The following is a 6,822-nucleotide window of genomic DNA, read 5'->3' on the forward strand; positions in this document are numbered from 1 at the left end:
TACTCATGTTCAGGACAATGAGTCTTCTTTTGAGCTTTTCATACCAGATGACATCCAGAAAATTATTCTGGATTGCACCAATTTAGAGGGAAGGCGTGTTTTTCGAGAGGGTTGGAAGGATATGAACCAAACCCATTTACGTGCATACCTTGGGCTTCTTATCCTTGCTGGAGTTTTCTGATCCAAAGGGGAATCCACAGAATCCCTGTGGGATGCAGAAACTGGCAGAGACCTGTTCCGTGCCACAATGTCTCTAGAAAACCTTTAAATAAATTTCTAGGATTAACCGCTTTGATAACCAAAATGACAGACCAGCTCGGTGGCAGAGAGACAAGCTAGCTGCCATCAGAACAGTATGGGACAAGTGGGTGCACCGCCCCCTGTTTTACAACCCTGACCCCAATGTCCCTGCTGATGAGCAGCTGCTGCCCCTTCAGGCAATACATACCATCTAAACCCGCAAAATACGGAATCAAGATCTGGGCTGCCTGTGGTGCTGTGTCATCATATGCATGGGACAATACACATGCATTAAGTGCAGGAAATACATATGCAACACGCATAGAGAAAAGCTCTGCCCCACATGTGTTTTATAGGATGGCATGTGATGTTATGTGTTCACTGGGGCTGATGTTTTTTATACTGACACGTGTTCAGTTTCTTAACATTGTCTCATTTAGACTCTAAATAAACATGTTTTCCACCCATATGCTGGTACTTAGTTTTCCTTTTTTTCGTTTATAAATATGATTTAAAAGGTTTTATTATTTTTATATCCTATTGACTTTATATCCTGTCTTTATTGCTAGTATTTGTCATAAGGAAACCATCTGGTATTTTTATTACATAAATTGTTATGGTTGTATTGATTTAGAAACCCAATAATGCAGTGGGTCCACCAGATGGGCAAACATTGGCTGAGTAACAAAAATATGAACACCACACAAGGGTTAAACACCCTGAGCAGTTTCTGCCATGTGACAGGGTGTGATATCCTGCTGAGAAACTCCACTCTCATTAGAGAACACCGCATGGTCTGTAAGTATTTAGGTAGGTGTTCCGCTACCATGGAGGGGCAAACGTGGTCTGTAAGTATTTAAGTAGGTGTTTTGCTACCACGGAGGGGTGAACGTGGGCTGTAAGTGTTTAGGTAGGTGTTCCACTACCATAGAGGGGTGAACATGGGCTGTAAGTGTTTAGGAAGAGAAGGAGCAGGATGTACTACGGGCAGAGGACACAGCCGGCAGACGTGTGTGATTCTCTGGTCAGTGTTCTGCTGGGTCCTGGAGTTCATGTGGATGTTACTTTGACACAGAACACCTACCTAAACACTTACAGACCACGTTCACCCCTCCATGGTAGCAGAACACCTAGCTAAACACTTACAGACCACGTTCACCCCTCCATGGTAGCAGAACACCTACCTAACACTTACAGACCACGTTCACCCCTCCATGGTAGCAGAACACCTACCTAAACACTTACCCCTCCATGGTAGCAGAACACCTACCTAAACACTTACAGGCCACGTTTACCCCTCCATGGTAGCAGAACACCTACCTAAACACTTACAGGCCACGTTTACCCCTCCATGGTAGCGGAATACCTACCTAAACACTTACAGGCCACGTTTACCTCTCCATGGTAGCGGAACACCTACCTAAACACTTACAGGCCACGTTTACCCCTCCATGGTAGCAGAACACCTAGCTAAACACTTACAGACCACGTTCACCCCTCCATGGTAGCAGAACACCTACCTAAACACTTACCCCTCCATGGTAGCAGAACACCTACCTAAACACTTACAGGCCACGTTTACCCCTCCATGGTAGCAGAACACCTACCTAAACACTTACAGGCCACGTTTACCCCTCCATGGTAGCGGAACACCTACCTAAACACTTACAGGCCACGTTTACCTCTCCATGGTAGCGGAACACCTACCTAAACACTTACAGGCCACGTTTACCCCTCCATGGTAGCAGAACACCTACCTAAACACTTACAGGCCACGTTTACCCCTCCATGGTAGCAGAACACCTACCCCACACTTAAGTGACACACACACACTTGGAGGTCCACATGATGTAAAAGAAAATGTCTCATCAGACTAGGTCACCTTCCACTGTTTTAGTTCCGATACTCACGTGTCCGTTGTAGATGCTTTCAGTAGTGGGCAGGGGTCAGCATGGACACTCAGACTAATGTGACTACACAGCCCCAAATGCTCAGGTGCGATGCGTTGTGTCTTCTGACACCTTTTATGGTCTGTGTGAACGTTTCCAGCAGTTTGTACCACTGTAGCCCTTCTGTGAGATCAGACCAGACGGCTCTTCGATGCCCACATACGTCGGTGAGCCTTGGGCGTCCGTGACTCTGATTGGTTGTTTGGTTGTCCTTCCTTCGACCACTTTTAGTAGGTACTAACCACTGCACACCAGGATCACCCCACGAGACCTGCTGGTGTGGAGACGCTTTGATCCAGCCGTCCAGCCGTCACAGTTTGGTCCTTGACAGAGTCGCTCACATCCTCACAGTTGCCCGGGTTTCCAATACATCATCAGACTGTTCCCGTGCTGCCTGGTATAACCGAGTCCTTGACCTGTGCCATCGAGGGCGTTCACCTGTCTGTGGTTTTAATGTGGTGGCAGATTGGTGCATCTTCCTGTGTTTTTAGAATCTAGTAATAAAAATTGTAATAACAGTGACATCCGTGATTTATATTTTGGATATGATCTGTTTTATGATGTCTTCTCAAGATACTGTCCAAACTGACTGGTTCACTTCTCCTAATGGTCAGTGTTTCATGATGTAATCCTTCCAGTTTCAGCACTGAGAACATATTCTGTTCCTGACAGAGTTCAGCAGTGTACGTGGTCTCTCTACAGCATTGGTAGATCTCTTATGTGTAGAGGAACCCTCCTGAGATATCAATGGTCTCTCCCTACGACATATACTGTACCTCTGAAGTGTGTGAAGTCTGTCGTGTCTTTCAGGGTTTGTGGAAGTGTCCGTCTGTGTGAAGGGGAGATTATAGAGTCTCCTGCATGTGGGTGTGTGCGTGTGAATAAGTACATGAGGAGCTTCTCCAGATGTTAAAGATTCTGGAACTGGGCAAAGTGACAACCACCCACCTATGACAGAGTAATCGCTTGTGTGTGTGTGTGTGTGTGTGTGTGTGTGTGTGTGTGTGTGTGTGTGTGTGTGTGTGTGTGTGTGTGTGTAATCATGAGCTGATCTTCCCTGTCATGTTGAAATCATTATGTTATAGACTGGGCATGCATCTTCTCTCTTAGTTACAGACAGACAGAAAGACAGTCAGAGACAGGCAGAGAGACAGACAGGCAGAGAGACAGACAGGCAGAGAGACCGACAGGCAGAGAGACAGACAGGCAGAGAGACAGACAGGCAGAGAGACAGACAGGCAGAGAGACAGACAGGCAGAGAGACAGACAGGCAGAGAGACAGACAGGCAGAGAGACCGACAGCTCTCCTCTTGTGGGGTGAAACGTAGCGTTTCTCTCCACCCTGGTGGTAGTCGTCTATTAATCAGGACGCGTCTCTCTGTGATTCCTGTAATTATAACCAGCCCTCTCACGCCTCTGCAGGCAGCTTTAAATAGCTGCCTGCATCTTTAGGACTAGGAAAGATCCGGAAGGGAAGCGTTTATAGCTGTCATTTTTCTCCTTTCTCCCTCTTAAAACAAAAACAAAAAACCCTTTGAATCTTTTTAGACTCTTTGCTAGCACAAAGCCATCACAAACACTGAGCAGGTCTAACTGGGAACAGGGCCATGTGCGCATTCATGTTTGCTTTTTTATCAATGCCTTTCTTTTAAATCCAGATGCATTTCTTAAAATCTAATAATGTGATTGCTCTTAGATGTGTTTTGAACAATGGCCTTTATTGTCTGTTGGGCAGTAGACTGGCAGTCCCAGCTCACACCTCTCTGGTCTAACGCTCGCAAAACAACAGGAAATGAATCTGTAACCATCACACACAATGAATTCTCAATTCATCCCAATTGCTCTGGACGAGAAGACATCAAAGACATTAAGAGCTTGTGGGATACAGCCCAGACTACATCAGCATATCAATGCAAACAGAATCCCTGTAGGTTCGAGATCCACTGTATTTCATGTCTTGGCTGTGAATTATTTCTGAATTCAACATAATTTGCCATCCTTAGCATGATAATAATGTTCAGACATTTACAGTGAATATTGGCTATGACTGAAATATCCAACTCGGTACAGTATGGTGCATGCTGCACTCAGTATATACTGTGTGCTGCATACTGGTGCCTGTAGTAGTATGCAGTATACACTCCAGTATACACATTACAAGGTCACCTGAACATATTTGGGAAATCCTACCCCGAGTAGTGCGTCATTCGGGCATCTTTCTTACACACAGACAGTATACGAGTAGTATGTTTAGTCTATTTCAAACACATCTGTTATGTTGGAAAATAATTCTAGGAGTGAAAGTTGTAAGGTAGCACGACTGGCAGGTCATTCCGGACAGAGCGCGCAGGAAGGGTTTGACAGGTGATCATTTTGTCACCATCATGCCATCCGCTGTCTTTGGCTAGTATGCGCTGGTTTTGTGCACTTTCCTTAATTCTCACAGCAAAAGTGACGACAGCGTAATTGTCGGTGGACAGTGCGTTTCTCGGTGCCTTGACAGTAGGGATGACAATGTCCCAAAAAAGCATGGATGCGAGTTCGAGCGATATGTAAGTGGTGCATGTCCAAGCAGAATTTCCATCATGTTTGTGGATTATGGTATGTTATGTTTATTTCTCCTTGTACGTGTGGGAAAAGCCATCCTGTGTGATGAGATTGCAAGGGGTGAACCAAAACCTCTTCATAGAGGATTCAAACCTCAGGAAGACTGCGTACTGTTAGTTGTGTTTCAGGCGTTTTATTCACATACGGATGTCCACTGAGACATCCATGTGTCTGGGGTCAGTAAGAAAGTAACCAGAGTTCGGTCATCACACTGCTGTCCACCACACACAAAATACCTGCTCACAAAAATGTCCACATCAGAGAGCAGAAGGAAGACTATGGAACGCACTGCTGTTATTTAATGGGTCTGTGAATTTGGTTTCAGCCAATGGGAACATTGTAACTAATGGGGTTTTTTGCTGAATTCAGTAAAGGTACTTATTGTGCAATTGTTGACTACATCATTAATGACAAACTTTGCTCTTTACACACAATACCTGAGATATTGGAATCAAACATGCAGAGAGAAAATCTCACTATATATTTTTAAATTTGCCAAGGAAGATCATGAAGCAACACATTTTATTCACATTTTACGTTACCTAAAGTAAAAACACTGTTAGCTTTGTTCAGAACAATGGACAGACCTGGTAGAACATTACCAGACAGTTACAGAACACTATCAGACAGTTAGAAAACGCTACCAGACAGTTACAGAACACTACCAGACAGTTAGAAAACGCTACCAGACAGTTAGAAAACGCTACCAGACAGTTACAGAACACTACCAGACAGTTAGAAAACGCTACCAGACAGTTACAGACAACTACCAGACAGTTAGAAAACGCTACCAGACAGTTAGAAAACGCCATAAGACAGTTACAAAACACTACCAGACAGTTAGAAAACGCTACCAGACAGTTACAGACAACTACCAGACAGTTAGAAAACGCTACCAGACAGTTACAGAACACTACCAGACAGTTAGAAAACGCTACCAGACAGTTACAGAACAATATAAGGCAGGTACAGAACACTACCAGACAGTTAATACCCGGGCGGTATGAAACACCTCAGTAACAGTGAATACCGGGGCGGTATGAAACACCTCAGTAACAGTGAATACAGGGGTGGTATTAAACACCTCGGTAACAGTGAATATCCAGGCGGTATGAAACACCTCAGTAACAGTGAATACTGGGGCGGTATTAAACACCTCGATAACAGTGAATATCCTGGTGGTATTAAACACCTCAGTAACAGTGAATAGTGAATTCAATAACAATGAATTCTTTCTGACTTTTGTAAATCTGATCTTTTTTAAAAATCTGACTCACACACAATTTGCTAAGCGATCATATGCTTGTCAAATCTGATCACTGTCTGAACTTCAAAAAAACCAAAAACAAACCAAAAATATTACAAATAAATAAATGATGTAACCACCTGCTAAAATGTTTCCATACAGAATTCATCACAGGACCAAAGCACGTCCCTCATACTGAAGTATGTGTGTGTGAGTGTGTGTGTGGGTGGGTGTGACGTGGGGCCGAGCCTGCTGGCACAGTGGACAGCGTTGTGTGAAGGGTAGTGCTGTGGCCCCTCGTGGGGATGTTAAGAGTAGGAGGTCTGGAATGGAGCTTGGAGCTGTCCTTACAGGGACACTCGGAGAGAGTGGGATAACTGCTGTGTGTGTGTGTGTGTGTGTGTGTGTGTGTGTGAGAGAGAGAGAGAGAGAGAGAGAGAGAGAGAGAGAAAGAGAAAGAGAAAGAGAAAGAAATTGTTTGTTTGTGTGTGTGTGTGTGTGAGAGAGAGAGAGAGAGAGAGAGAGAGAGAGAGAGAGGGAGAGAGAGAGAGAGAGAGAGAGAGGGAGAGAGAGAGAGAGAAAGAGAAAGAGAAAGAAATTGTTTGTTTGTGTGTGTGTGTGTGTGTGAGAGAGAGAGAGAGAGAGAGAGAGAGAGAGAGAGAAATGGTTTGTTTGTGTGTGTGTGTGTGTGTGTGTGTGTGTGTGTGTGTGTGTGTGTGTGTGTGTGTGTGTATGAAAACAATAGAAACAGTTATACTGATGGCTGATGTTTTTGTTCCC

This window comes from Electrophorus electricus, chromosome 6, assembly GCF_013358815.1.
Source record: "Electrophorus electricus isolate fEleEle1 chromosome 6, fEleEle1.pri, whole genome shotgun sequence".
NCBI classification, from domain to species: domain Eukaryota; kingdom Metazoa; phylum Chordata; class Actinopteri; order Gymnotiformes; family Gymnotidae; genus Electrophorus; species Electrophorus electricus.